Source organism: Microtus pennsylvanicus, chromosome X (genome assembly GCF_037038515.1).
Source record: "Microtus pennsylvanicus isolate mMicPen1 chromosome X, mMicPen1.hap1, whole genome shotgun sequence".
Classification (NCBI taxonomy): domain Eukaryota; kingdom Metazoa; phylum Chordata; class Mammalia; order Rodentia; family Cricetidae; genus Microtus; species Microtus pennsylvanicus.
In genome coordinates, this window is record NC_134601.1 from 20,852,286 (window position 1) to 20,868,083 (window position 15,798).

The window sequence follows — 15,798 nt, forward strand, 5'->3', positions numbered from 1 at the left end:
TATCATTCTCTGCCTAGCTATTGACCATTCAGCCCTTTATTAAACCAATTATGTGACTTAAGCAGGCAAGGTAAACCAAATGTAATACATCTTTACATAATCAAACATTTATCACAGACAATTGTAGCATATAAAATAAAATACCACTACATAGATAAACAAAAGATAAGGGAGTACATGTAAAATATGTAGCCTAAGTAAATATAAATTATTGTCTAATCTTAGGATTTATTTCCTGTGACATCATTCCACATTGTATCTTTATCATATTGATAACAATAAGTTGTGCATTCCTTACATTTTTTCTGTGTTGTAGTACCATGATAACTGAGTCAGAGTATCTATTCTGAAACAGAAAATAATTTCTTAAAATGTTTGAAAACTATTAAACACCTTAATAAATATTAAATCTAGGTGACCACACATCTGTTTTAAGTAGTCTAATTTTTAACATATACTGTAGTAGAAAATAAAACATATTACACAAAAGAAGATAAAAACTAATGAGAGAAAAAACAAAATAAGTAATACATAGAATAGGAAGGAAGCCAGAGATGAAGATGAATACATAAGTAGGAAGATAAAGATTTTTAAAGCATAGAAATGAGAACACTAAAAGAGGGACTGAATGCTACAAAATTTATGCAATTTCCTTAATATAAGGAAACTGAAAGAATAGTAAGAAAGTACATGTTAACAAATTCATAGTGAGATGGTTTTAAAGTTGATGTTAGACTTGATAGACAAGAGTTTTACCATAAAGCTGTAGCTCCAGCCTCTCCCAATTGCTTTTTGACATAAAACTCAAAATGTACAGATGTTGTGCAGTTGTACCTGAGGCACAGATCCCCCAACCAAGACTACAACGGAGCCATTATCTGATGCAAACACACTGCGGCTTATTGATTACAAACTAACTCTTACTGTAATCTTACACACTGATACAGTGGTTGAGGAAAATGGCCCTTAGCCCTCAGGGTACTGGGATTGGGTATAGGCATACAACCTTTGAATTTATTGGTTTTAGTATAGGGAAATTTCAAAACAGCAACTGTCAGCAGACAAAAATAACAATAGTTAGTCAGGTCCCTATGGGATTTTGAAGCAAGTAGTTGTAAGCAGATTTGTTCACACACCCTGGTGGGGTCATTTAGACCGAGACAGATACTGTTTCTTGGAAATATTTATGGCTTTGCTGGGAGTGCATTCACCTTTCCTTAATTAGATTCTGTCTAAAATGGAATTGTTTCTCAATATGGAGTTTTTTCTGCCCTTTCAGTGCTCAACATATAAAACAGTACCATACCTAAGGCTCAGAGAACATTGTTGAAGAGGATAGAAAGACTGTAGACCCTGAATATCAGAGTGTTTGCTGTAAAAAAATGTGTCTCCTACAAATGTCAGAGTCTATACCCATAAATTTCCACAGCATGACTTCCCAAATGTGAGGTGCACATCAGTGAATATGATCAGTTGGACAGAAAAAAAAATCTCATGAAGCCTAACCATCCACAATTGTTAACTACAATTAAATGAAGAATGCTGGGAATGAAAGAGGTTTTGTTTTCCAGGGATGAACACTCCGATTGGTTGTTCAGTTTCCCTAAATCAGCCCTAAGAACATGCATACAAAGTATCATTATCTGGATTGAGCCAGATATATTTAGGAATATCAATGTATATTCATGCAATTATAATTAGTAAAGAAAGAAGTATCGCACCCGCCTCGACCAGCAAGGAAGACGCAACACTGGAGCTCTTCTTGCAGGCAGTTTATTCAGGACCTTGTTCTCTTTCTCTCTTTCTCTCCCTGGGCTTCTTCTCCCTGCCCTTTCCCCTGCCCTTAAAAAGGCACGGGCCGCCAACCCCGGATTGCCAGGTGGGCACTGCCCATAGGTCCACGCATATGCAAGCAGCTGACAATCATTGCGTGATAATAGCATGAATCAGGCCTTAGCCATAGGAGTTTATTATCACAGAGAGCACTTGCTTTCGGGATCATGGAGGGTGGGAGCTAGCACCATCAGGTGCGGCTCCATGCAGCTCTCTATATCGCCATCAGGTGTGGCTCCACGCAACTCTCTACAGTTCCCCCTTTTTGTTTTGTAAAGCAACAGGCAAGAGTAGAGGTCTGATCTCTGTTAAAAATGGAACATGTATTAGTGTCTGTCCAGGTGTAATCCACTCAGAGAACACTAGACCTGTCCGGTGTCTCTTTACAGAGGTGGGAGTTAGACACCAACCCACATGCAATCACACTTGCTCTTCTTGAGGTCGACTTCTCTGACCTCAAGTGCAGTGCACAAGCCTCGCATCCTGTGCTCAAATATAGATAACCAAGCTTGAGAGGACTGTCCTGCTTCAATGACTGTGAAGGCCTGAATGATCACAACTGCATTGAGATGCTGTGAAACCCTTATGTGACAAATGTACCATAGGCATAACAGGGAGGCAAGCACCATTAAGCCTGTTAGGGCTCCTATTCCCACCCACTCCTTTAGATGATCCATGGCTGTAGTGATCCAGGAGGATAGTCCTTCAGCCAGGCTGGTATCCATGTGTGTGGAATTTGCAGTTGCAATCGCCACTCGCAGCTTTTCCAGTTGTTTTTCGAATTCACCAGACCAATTACCTAAAAGACAGCTAGACAATTCTCTAGACAAATTAGCTGCATGAGTAAATTGAGAAGAGTCATCCTTGAATTCCCCAAGAATGCCCCCTTTATTGTATTCAGGGGCAGATTATATAGAGATATCCACGTCCCAGCCAAACCCACCAGAAACCATTCTCCTGCCATCAGGAACTCCTGAAGGTCTCCTGCTCAGAGCAGCTGTTCAAATTCGCTCTGCTGCAGACTCTTCAGCGGCATGCAGTGTCTGGAACTGCCACAGCCTTTTCCTTGCCCCGCAGCTGTGCTGCGTTCTCGGGTAGCCCTGTGGGGTCTGTGCTCCAGCTTGTCTCAGATCCAGCACTTGTTGCGTTTGCTGATACTCTTGGCATTGCTGTGGCATCTGCCAGGCTAGGCACCGACTGGGCTGTGGCAATGTGCCTTCCACCACAGCCACCTAGCAAAGCTCTGCTCCAGCTGCCTTCTAGCCCTACTGCATTCATTCTGGGTCCAAACTGGTGCATGGAGTGGAACGGAACTCAGGAAAGCAGGCTTGCTGCTCTGCAACAACTGAAGGGGTCCCACTTACACCATGTTTTAGGGAATTTGGGCGTTGTCAATCTGTCTGGCTATTTCCTGCTGAGTGGGGACGCTGTATTCTTAGGGGCATTTACTGCAATTTACTGCCATTTTCAGCTGCGCTGGGACATGGGTCGTAGCAGCAACTGGGGAGAGGCAGAGGCTCCACCTCCCCACCGAGCTGGGAGGTGGAGGCATGGCAGGGTGGAGCGGTGGGCCCTGAGCCTGTCGTGGTGGGGCAGATCCCATCCAGGCCGATTGCCCCGGGCTGTGACAGAGGTCCAGGCCAACGGGCCTTGTTGCGGTCTGCTGCGCTTCTGTGTCCTGAGGCCCATGCTGGAAGTGGGCCTAGCATTCTTGCCCATCAGTCCTCAAGGTAGGTTCCAGGGTTTGCACGCATCGCAGCCCCTCAGCACCCACCGCCTTGGAGCAGCTGCCACTCACACTCCACTGCTACATTTCAGGAGGTCTCGGGGATTCAAACCACATGAATATCGTACCAAGCTTGTCCCAGGATGACACATTAAGATTGCCAGAGACTGCAAACCAAGGGGCAATTGTGTCACATTCAACCAAAAACCTCTCCAATGTGCTCTGTTTTATTTTTAAATTTTTTGAATGTAACAGCTTGTTAAGAGTCAGAAAAATCAGGTGTGATGTTGAAGCACCCATTCTAAAATCCCATTCTTTCTTTTAGTTTCACTTTGGTTCTACTGCCCCGTTTCACTTTGACCTGTCCGCTTTTGTCGTGGCCCTATTGCCCTGGTCTCCCTTCTTCTACCGAGAGTGGAAAACCCGCTTTTTGTCACGGATCCTCAATCTTACCTGAGGATTTACTGGTGCACCCCATGACTGCAGCAAGTTCTGGGCTCCATGGAGAGAGGTTTGGAGGTTGCCCGTATGAGGCCACCAGTTGTCGCACCCGCCTCAACCAGCAAGGAAGACGCAACACCGGAGCTCTTCTTGCAGGCAGTTTATTCAGGACCTTGTTCTCTTTCTCTCTCCCCCTCTCTCCCTGGGCAAACCTCTCCCAGTCCTTAAAAAGGCACGGGCCGCCAACCCCGGATTGCCAGGTGGGCACTGCCCATAGGTCCACGCATATGCAAGCAGCTGACAGTCATAGCCATAGGAGTTGATTATCACAGAGAGTACTCGCTTTCGGTATCATGGAGGGCGGGAGCCAGCACCATCAGGTGCAGCTCCACGCAGCTCTCTACATCGCCATCAGGTGTGGCTCCACGCAGCTCTCTAGAAAGAAGTCCATAATTTGAAGCAGATCAGGGAGTGCCACATGGGAGGGTTTGGGGTAAGAAAAGGGAAAGGAGAAGCATAGTATTAGAATTAAAATCTCAAAGAATATTTTAGAAAAAAATGACACTTCCTTGCATATTCAGACCTGAATTTATATCCTTCCTGCCTCAACTTCTTGAGTAGTTGGAACAACAGATTTGCATCACTATACTTGTTTAAGAACATCAATCATCAGAACCCAACCTAGAAAAATGCTAACCTACGTTAAATATTCAAAGTTCTTTTTTTTGTACTAATATAGATGTTATAAGTACAATCATAAACTAGAACATGACATCTACCCTAAAGCTCCATTTACTCTAGCTTTCTGGGGGCCAGGAAATAATTAACAATTAACCGAAACTCATTCTTTTAATTTATGTCTGATATTACTTTTAGTTTTAATGAAAAAGTGTTTCAATTTTTCTCTGAAAGATCTAGTTTCTAAAATGTTATCATATACATAAAGATTAATTTAATTGTTCCCAATTCAAAATGATTCATTTTGGATACTACTTTTCATAGTAGTTCTACTTAACATATATGCCTTTTTCTCTAACCCTAGATTCTGACAATAATGCAAATATAAAAATTACTCAGATTCTGAACCAGCAATGAATTTAAATAAAGATATGCTTTTTTTGGAATGATAAGAAGAGCTTCATTTTCTTTTAAAGAAAATTTTAATATATGTTCTTTTCATATAATAATCAGACAATGGAACACTAATTCTAACACAAAAAAAACTACATCTTGTCATTAGTGACAGCATAGAAATAGAGATTATTATGTTAAGGTACATAAGTCAGTCACATAAAGATAAGCAACAAGTGGCATTATTTATCAAGTTGAAGCTAGAAAAAGATGCTGATATAAATTTTCACAATAGTGTGTAAAAGAGACTTTAAAACATCAAGAAAAGGGAGGATATAAAATTATAATCACTTGGGACAAAATTGTAGCTACATAGAAATTTTTTGATGTGCATTCCCACAATATGGTGAGTACAGATAGCAATAATGTACATTTTATTCCAAATGTTTTAATTTTTTTTAAGTTTTCATCACAAATAATAAATCTCAAGGAAATATATAAATTTAATGCAATTCAAGCATTATCCAATGTTTACATATGTTAAAATATCACTTGATACATGTGGATGAGTGTACATCAATCAAAATATAATTTTAAAAATAGTTGCTCTTAAGGCTTTTATCCTGCTTATTATCATAAGAAGTATACTTAAAACAATTCAAAGAGTCAGTGAAATATGTACAGTACCTATGAAATATTTTTCATTTTCCTGATATAAATAACCAAACACACCATGCTAAGAGAATTTAAATACATTACCTAGAATTTAATATTTTTCTTATCAATGGATAAAAAAGTAACTCAAAACATGTGGGAATATTATTAAGAATCTTACCATTTTGCTAGCATCTTCTTTGTTGAAATAACTATAATCTTCCTACTTCTTTTAATTCTTGTAGAATTTACTTTATTCCCCTTTAATCATTTTTGTTGTTGTCCCCTGGTAATCTTCCTACATCTTAAGTTTCACATCCTCAAAATAGACTCCACATTCCAATAAAAATTTGGGCATAGCTGAAGACAGAGCCAGAATTAATTTGTGATTCTAAAGATAATGAAAATTATGGTCAGGATTTCAAAAAAAATTCTCATAGACTAGTTTGCTTCAGTGAAGAATTTGTAAAAGGACACATAAAGAATTAGTTTTTACCCATTTCAAGAATATAAAGCTTTATGGTAGTTCAACATTTTCTTCCCAAAGTAATCATTAAAATTCCATGAAAACTCACCAGATTAAGGCAAGTAGATTCAGGCTTCAGAATCCCTGTTTGTCCATATTGACAATTTTATGTGATCACGTGTAATTTGAGTGCTAGAGTGATACAGTTTTGTAATGTGACCATAAATGATCTCATGTGAAAAATTCAATTATCAATGAAACAGTGTTGGCAAGTAATGCTTTCAATAAAGTGATTTGGTCAAGTGGGCTCTACTTTCTTATATGATTTATTCTCCCAGAAACTTGTGTATTATCTTTAATATCTTCAGTGGGCTGTTTATAAAAGCAACCTCATTTGCATAAGATATGGCTCAGAAAATGTAGTGTTTGTTGGATAAACCTAAAGATTCTAGTTTAGGTCCTCAGCTAACACATAAAAAGCATGTGTTGTGTATAGTCCTGAAACACAGATGGGCAGATACATGAGACTCCACCAAACTCCTTGTGCATCTATTCTACCTGGTCAGTGTTCTCTGGCGCATTTTCTCTTGAGTAGTTAATACTTCATGGATTTAGTTTTGTCTTGGAAGAATGTGGCTGCTGACTAGGATGGAATCTCCTCAAATCAGCCCTTATTACTTATCCAAAATTATTTGGAACTCAAAATACAGAAAAAAGAATAAAACCACAAAATATTTCTAATATAAATATCAATTAGATCTTCTCCAGTATACTTTTTTGTTTTCATTAGTCTCATTTTGTGCATTCTACATTTCTGTTTTCTTTTTTAATCCCTTATATAACCTTTCTTACTATGAGATTCTGCAAAATTTTGACACAACGTTTTGACACTGCCCCTATTTAGTAATCACATACAATTCAACATGCTTTCCCTTAACCTTGGCAGCTGTTAATCTATATTTCATATCTGTGTTTGTCTTCTTGGAACATTTATCACTGTACCATTATACACTAGAGGGTTTTTTTTTTGCCAGTGTATGTCACTTTTTCAGGGTGTACTAATTTTTTATGCTGTACAATGTATATATACAGCTATGTGGCTAAGCCTAAAGATTATAAAGTGTAGAATATGGAACATCTTTTCCAAGTTATTGATTTTATGTACAATCTAATATATTTTAAAAATTGAAACCATTACAAATAATTTCAAACAACTATTTATCTATATGATCACTTAACAAAATATAATTATGTGGATCTTTTAATGTCATTAATGAGAGGAGTAATTAGACTTTCTTTAGTCCATATCATCAACTGAAACATTTTACATGAAGCTTTTTATTTCAAACTTCAATCAAATCTTTCAAAAATGTAGTGTGTAACTTCAATAAGAGTTAAGGGAAATCTGACCTAGAGAGATCAGATTGTAGTAATTAGGAGCGTCCCCAACACCCCAGCCACCTGCTCGGCTAGCTTATGCCCTGAAATAATTACACAGACACTGTATTCATTTAATCACTGCTTGGCTCATTTCTACCTGGCCTCTTCTAGGCTAACTCTCGCACCTGGACTAGCCCATTTCTTATCATCTGTGTAGCACCGGTCTTACCGGGAAGGTTCTAGCCTAAGTCCATCCTGGGTTGGAGCTTCAGAGCTTCATCGCGTGTGTCTGCCCAGGAGCCGGGAGCATGGTGTCTCTCTGAGGCGTCTGCTCCCGAGAGGAGAGCTGTCGAGTCTAACCTCACTTCCTCTTCCTCCCAGCGTTTTGTTCTGTTTACTCCTCCCACCTATCTTCTAACCAATGAAATGGGCCTAGGCAGTTCCTTTATTAGCCAATGACCTTCCTCCATCATCAGATTGCCTCAATTGATCTGTCTTAGTTAGTTGCGGAACTGGGGTTCAAAATTAGGTCAATTACATTGCAACCAGCATAGGCATGCTTGAAACATTCACATTAGGTAAAAAGCAAGATATTCCTTCTAAAGATAAAAATTGCCATTAGCTAAAAATTAAATAAATAAAAATTAAATAAAAATAAAGAGATAGTAGACATTGAAAGATATACAAAATGGTACAGTCCACAAAGACCTCAAATCCATCTATAGTGTAACAGTTTCTTCCATTATGGAAACACTCCATTCTCCTAGAGGCTTTACGGCAGAAGGTAAAAGTCAATACAGCCTCAGGAAGTACCTGAAAAGAACAAGATTCTCTAGGTCCCTCCCTCCCAGTAGTAAACAATAAAGATTGTTGAGACTCATTCATAGATGAGACAAGCTAAAAAGAAGATTCTCAGACTAGCAAGTTTCAAAGATTCTGAGACCAAATTAGTTGTTGAGAAGAAGCAGAAAGGAACCAAGTCTTCTGGAAGAAGTTTAAAACAACCAAGTATAATTGTACCAAATACACTATAATAATTCCATGTTAAGCCTAAAGATTTCTTTTTTTATTTTCTTTTATTTTTTTATTTTTATTTTTTATTAAAAATTTCTGCCTCCTCCCCGCCTCTGCCTCCCATTTCTCTCCCCCTCCTCTGCTCCCCTCCCCCTCCCTCTCCAGCCCGAAGAGCAGTCAGGGTTCCCTGCCCTGTGGGAAGTCCAAGGTCCTCCCCCCAACAATTATTTGTCTCTGGTCTTTTTGTTTTCAATAAAGATAAAACAGTTTTAAGGAAAAAAATTGCCATTATCCATTTGAATGAATCTGACTCTAAAGTTTAAACTAAGAAAACAGAAATAACATTTGGTGTACTTTTTAGAATAAAAAACATACTTGGTATCTGAATTTTTAAGTTTTCAAGGAGGTTGTAATTTGTTTGCCACACTATCAGTGCTAATTACATTCCCACCAACAGCTCCAAAAGTTCTTTTCTCTACATTCACATTAACTGCTCTTTGTTTTACCACTTTCATATAAACCATTTCTTACCAGCCTAAGGTGATAACTGATGAAGTTTTTGATTAACATTTTCTTTGTGATTAGTGATATTCAGAATTTTTATGTTCAAATTGTGAACTCACTTCTTATTTAGCCTCTCTAGGATCACAAATTATAGGCTCAATGTCCTTTATTTATGGCTAGAAACCAATTATGAGTGAGTACATCCCATGTTCATCTTTTTGGGTCTGGGTTACCTCATTCAGGATAGTCTTTTCTATTTCCATCCATTTGCATGCAAAATTCAAGATGTCATTGGTTTTTACCACTGAGTAGTACTCTAATATGTATATATTCCACACTTTCTTCATCCATTCTTTCATTGAAGGGCATCTAGGTTGTTTCCAGGTTCTGGCTATTACAAATAATGCTGCTATGAACATAGTTGAACAAATGCTTTTGTAATATGATAGGGCATCTTTGTGAAAGATTTCCATGTTTGAGTTAAACTATAAGAAGTCTTCATGATTGCTTTAAACATCCCTTCATGCAGAAAATTTTCATCAAACACACATACATGAAAGTATCTTAATCTTTTTCATTGTAAGACATTGTTCTTATTAAGCTTAACACAAACAAATTGTTCCCTAATTAACACACATTTCTTATCTTGTTTGCGTTTTGTTAATGTGAAATAGTTAATTATGCTTGTAATTATATCATCAAAATTAAACTATATAACTGTACTTTTGGTGAATATTTATAGTTTTCATTTCAATTCAAATCTACAAGCCAGTTTAAACAAAAACAACAGGAATAAAAATTGATCTGTGTTTTTTCTTACATATGTTACATTTGTCTTTAAATTTGCAATTTAATGTAGCATATTGCCTGGTGAAGGAACAACATGGGTTCTCTCTCTGATTTCTGTGTATTTAATATTATACATGTAATAAACCTTTTCTGGTTATCAAGTTCAAGGACTATACCTCTTTTGACATTTAGTTTTACTTCCCTGTTCTAACTATGAACTAAAAGTAGTAATTAGATGAGAGGGTGAAAACATCGTCCATAAAAGTTGTTTTGTTTAATAATTCATATTCCCCTTAACAACAGCAAAATAATAGTAATTTTCTTTACTTACATTCTAGGGCCTAAATAGACTCTAGCTGCCAACAATAGGCTAATCAAGAATAATTAACATGAAGTCATCTTCAAAATATCTTTATTTGTATACAATAAGTTCTTTCTAGGATTTATTTAAAATGTAAGCAATCCTTATGTATATTTGATCAATACTATGTCTGAGGTATAATATGAACATTACTGCAGTTAACCTTTAGTGATTTGAAACCTTTCAAGTAGCTGAGGGGGAAATCCCCTCATGATAACATTCCACACAGGAGGATGTACAATTATACTACTCACTGTCCACTCACACAGTATTATAAAACTGGATCTCAGTGGTATTGAAAATAGTAAAAAGAAGTCATAGTCTTAATGTTCACAACTAACTCACTGTAGCTATGTGAGTCAGGAGATAAAAAGTAAGAATTATTGACAAACACTCCTGTTTCTCTGCAGATACAGTAACACTTCGTTGCCATTACTGTAACCATGTGATTCAGAAGATTAGAAATTAAAGTCTCTCAGGCATCACTCCTCTAATAAAATTGTTTTTGGAATTTTGCTTGTTTCTAAGAATAGACTAGTAATATTTTGCAAGTCCAATATCCTTTTTGGCTTTAGAAATGGAGTTGCCCATAAAGGAAACAATGGTATGCAATGCTTGTCATTTTTGGTTTATGAGAGCTATTATTGTTGTGAATGGCAAGACAGGTTCAGCACCTGTAAAAGCCAATGCCTTTGATAAAGCCAGGTAGTGAAGGGGCACAAACCATGGTTTTGTCACCACTTGTGTAAAGGAAACACTTGCTCTGCTATGGTGAGTAACTCAATCCTCAGAAATCCAAGCACTGGATAAATCAGAGTGAATTTCTTATTTTTATGGTTGGTGTCACAGAATTATTCTGGTGTAATTGTAGCATAGTTCATTATCTCTGTGCTTTTTGAGTCTCTGAATTTAGAAACAAGGGCACAATTAAATGATGGTTACAGAACGAGGTTAGTTAAATAATTCTGTCAGGTAATTTGTTTGCTTTAAATTAATTTACAAAACCACAAAATCAAAGCAATTGATATCTGTATTGACTGTTAATTCTGCTTGGGATGTGTAAAAAGCATTGTTATTTTCCTCAAATATTTTAGTAATGAATGTTGATATATGACACTCCACATGTCATTGATTTTAGTGTTCAGTAGATATTCTGGGGAGAAAAAGTGAAAAGTGATGGGTTAGGAGAAGAAGGTGCAGCACCAGAACTTTAAGGGAAGTCCTTGAGCTAAGTTGCTTTGAAGGATGTTGACTCAAGGTGAGGTAATGGAAAGAAAAAAGAATCTCAAATATCTATTGTGGTTCATTGGGCAGGGATATTGTTTCAGAGTTAAGAATAGCCACAGGGTAGTCTGTTGAAGAACCAGGAACAATTTGGAGTATAATTTGCAATCCTGTCAGATGCATGTACTGTTATCATCTTCTACACCACTGACTCCGCAGGGGACTTGTTGAACACTCATATCAGGTTTGTTATTTGACAATTCAGATCCTGATTTACTTTCCCAAAACATGAGGCTGGCATTTTGGCTCTCATATATTTGTTGAAGACTTTTTACTAGGACTGGGAATGTGAAGTCCTTATGGTTTGTAATTTGCCGTTTAATGGTCCACCATTTACTATGCAGCCATTGCGGTGAACGAACACTTTTCCATCCTTTAGCTAAGTCATCCCAGTTAATTTCATTTTCATCAGATGCATCAAGTTCTGAAAGCTTGTTTATGAGAGTGACCTCATCTTTCCTTGTCCACTCAGTTCCTCCAGTGTGTTTCCAGTTCAGGTAGTTGAGCCATTTAGCACGACACTGCTTTGCTGAGCGAGTACCTACTCGTTGAGCCACTGTTGCCCAAGACACACCCTGTGTGACTTTTTCATTCATCTCAGTGCATGTCAGTTCATGAACCACATCTCTGAGAAGCTGTTCCTCTTCTTCGGTCCATTTCCCTGTGTTCCAATTATCCTTCATTAGTCGGCACCGGTCTTTGACAGAAGATGGACTTCTTCCCATGGCGGCACCTATTTTTATCCAGTCATTACCATGCTGCTGCCAAAGCTCCTTGAGCTTCTCACTTTCTTCAGGGGTGTACTTTCCCATATGGTTTCTGTCATCATACATTCGGACCACTCTTCTATATACTGAACACAAAGGTCGATTCAGACCCAATGATATAGTCTTGTAGAAATCTTTTCTTTTACTTTTTGACATCTTAAAAATGATTTCTGCGGCATTCTCTACTCCATGTTCCTTCATATAGCATTCAATGTTGTTCATTAAAATATCTGTTTCCTCCTTAGACCACACTCCCTGTTTCCATTTATGTCCTTGTTTGATTAGATTATCTTTATCTTCTTTAGTTGTTAACCATGCTTGTCTAATGATTGACTCTTCCTCATTTGCCAAGGGAATTTCTTTTTCTGGTTTGTCATCCTGTAAAATCACAAACTGCAACATAGTTCCCGCAGTAACATCTTCATCTGCCAACTCTGTGGCTGAGGTTGTGGCCAACTGAAAACTCTGTTCCATTTTTGGTAGTGGGAATGCAGCTGCTGGTACCCAAGGAGTAGAATCATCCTCTGAGGACAAACAAGGCCTCTTATTCGGAGGTTCAGTAAGGTTTTCCATTTTATTAGCTTCATTCTGAAGGCAGAGAATGAGGTTTCTTTCTGTGTCTTCCGTAGGTAAGACAGAAGTTACAATTTCAACTGTTACTGGCTCAGAATCCCCTTCAAATGTACTCATCTTCAAATCTAGTGTCAGGCTTAGATCAGCCACAACATTTCACATATACTCCAGTCTCTTCTTAATCTGAGTAACATGAAAGTGGTGTTATCTGCAATGGTTGCTTGTTTAACATAGGCAAGCAGAGGTTTAGCTAAAGCTGCTAAGTGTGACAAAGGACTGGAAATAGTTGAGCTTGAGGATGCTTGATACTTTATCTTTTCTCCTGATATAGTTGGCAATATGTGTTTGATGAAAAATCTGAGAACACAGGACTAGTTCAAGAGATTCCAAATAATTAAACATGGAAACTTTGGAGAATCGTTGATTTATCTCAATATGCAATTAACCCCTGAAAAATAAAATTGTATTTGTCCATTAATTGAATCCTAGGATCATTTCATATTTCCATTGCAGTGCTTACATCCAACAAATACTAAAATTGAAACAGACAGACCCTAGAATGCCATTATTTACATATGTTTTTATAGTAAGTAAGGCATTTCTCTCAAACAGATTTCAGAATACAAAAGAAATTTAGACATTAATACATTTCCACATAATGTTCCCTCATAAAAATGTAAAACATTTGATGAAAGAAGGAAGACTGACTTTCAGAATCCAAGGAAGTTCATAGAAAAAAAGTTACAACATAAATACAATGCAGATAGTAATATGTGTTGAATTTTATTGTAGAAGTTATTTAAATTGCATAACAAAAGACCTATTTGGTATAAATTTCACCACAATAGTCAAAATTTATTTTAATTTAACCTGTATACTTGGAAGGAAACAATAGTGTGTTGTTTTTTATTGATATGTTTCAGTCTAATAAAGAATATGAATACATCACAATTTCTATAAGTGTGTGAAATATTTTAAAACCTTGCTGTCTGACATATAATATGTCTTTTGAAAGTTAAATGTATGTTGGGTGTGTTGGATGTTGACTTAATATGGTAAATACTTCAATATAAAAAAGACAATAACCGGGCTGGAGAGATGGCTCAGTGGTTAAGAGCATTGCCCGCTCTTCCAAAGGTCCTGAGTTCAATTCCCAGCAACCACATAGTGGCTCACAACCATCTGTAATGAGGTCTGGTGCCCTCTTCTGGCCTTCAGGCATACACACAGAAAGAATATTGTATACATAATAAATAAATAAATATGAAAAAAGACAATAACCTACATAGTGTCTTTAATTTCATGATATTGTCTTGTTGATAATCACATCCTTGTATACATTTACATAAATCACTTTGTTAAAGATGGTAAATTAAATTATCATACAATTTCATGTTTTCAGTAATCATTTGTTTACACAGGTTAAAATTAAGTGTGATAATGCAATAGACTTCTTTGATTTTTTAGTATTCATTTCTGGAAACTAAGTGTTTTTCAGGGTAGTATTTTCTTTTCTGTTTGTCATTATTATTTTAATAGAAGGTAAGACAAGTTTCAGTCTTCTGTGTATATCAACTGCTTTACTCATCTTTGTAGTAAATTGCTTATTGTCTATTTGCCCACCTGTATTTTATAACACATTTATATTTTGAATTTCTATCCAGAATCAATTATTAATACTCTTTTATTAGTTAAATAAACTTGAAAATTTATGTAATATATTTATTCAAACTTTTTTTTAAATATTGCCCCAGTATCTTTTCCATTCTCTTGTATAAGAAAATTCAGATAGATTTTTGTGTACTTAACACTGACATGCAATCAAATTTGGAACAATCTCATAGTCAAGATTGTAGGCATTTCTATCATGTATGGTATATAATCTACTCAAAGTTTAGATGAAAAATTGAGTAATATATAAATATATGTTGATAATATACGTACATACAGAATAAATAGCTATATTAATTCCATTCATGTTGGAAAAATAGTAATAGTAACAGTAATAATATTTGAGTAATCAGTAATTATTTCTGTTATAATACCATAAGAGAACACTATTTACATACCTTGAAAGAATTATTTACACATTTAATAGAAGAAGATTCAGAAAATGATAGTTCATAGATTAACCTGGAGTATGTACAGAAGTCAAGATGAAGATGGAACTAGTTGACCTACTCTGAGAAAACTGTAAGACTAGCCTTAGATGACTACCTTTTTGAAAGGTAAGGATACTCAGAAAACTTAGATGTCTAAACGTATCTGACCTCATCTTGAAAAAGAAATAACCAAGATGAATACATGCTCTAAATAATAGAACTGGCTTAGCTTCTGATATTCAATACATACACAGTCATTAGCTATAAACTCAGGGATGAATGTAAATGAAGTATAATAGTGAAAATGGTGTTATGAAGTAAAATATATGTAGAAAAAAGGCATAAATTGAAACTAAGTAGTGGTAAGAAGACAGTGGCATAAGCAAGAAACTAATGAAGAATAGAACATGACCTGGAGAATTTATAACAAAAGAAAAATCTGGTACTAAAGATATAAATGAAATGAAGTTATTAAAATCTATCAGAATATTAAAAGAAAAGTCACTTGTATGCTGTGAAATATTTTGTGAATAGTAAGGCGTTGTACACCTTAGTTTTCATTGTAAAATTAACAAAACCATAAGTCATCTGAGAAGATGGATTCTAAAATGAGAAATCACTTTGGCCTATTGTCATGACTGTGAGCACTTGCTTCAATGAACAGTTGATAGTAGAAGACCCAGCTTACCACTTACAATGCCATAACTATTTATATGGTCTTAACACCCGTGAGCAAAATTGGGACATTTGTGACCTGCCAAATGAATGCATCGGCCCTTTTCTTTTTTAAGCCCCATTTAACTTACTCACTTCAGATATATAGCATGAATTTT

General features: G+C 36.5%; 1 long non-coding RNA gene and 2 pseudogenes across 1 annotated transcript in view; 1 reads left to right on the forward strand and 2 right to left on the reverse strand.

Moving 5' to 3' along the window:
* Positions 1-2,510, reverse strand: part of LOC142841547 (ADP/ATP translocase 2 pseudogene) — a 30,891-nt pseudogene extending 28,381 nt beyond the window's left edge.
* LOC142840218 (uncharacterized) overlaps positions 1-15,798 on the forward strand; it is a 184,880-nt gene that overhangs the window by 63,149 nt on the left and 105,933 nt on the right. The gene's annotated exons all lie outside the window — the stretch shown is intronic.
* LOC142840698 (cyclin-D-binding Myb-like transcription factor 1 pseudogene) lies at positions 11,637-13,044 on the reverse strand (annotated as a pseudogene).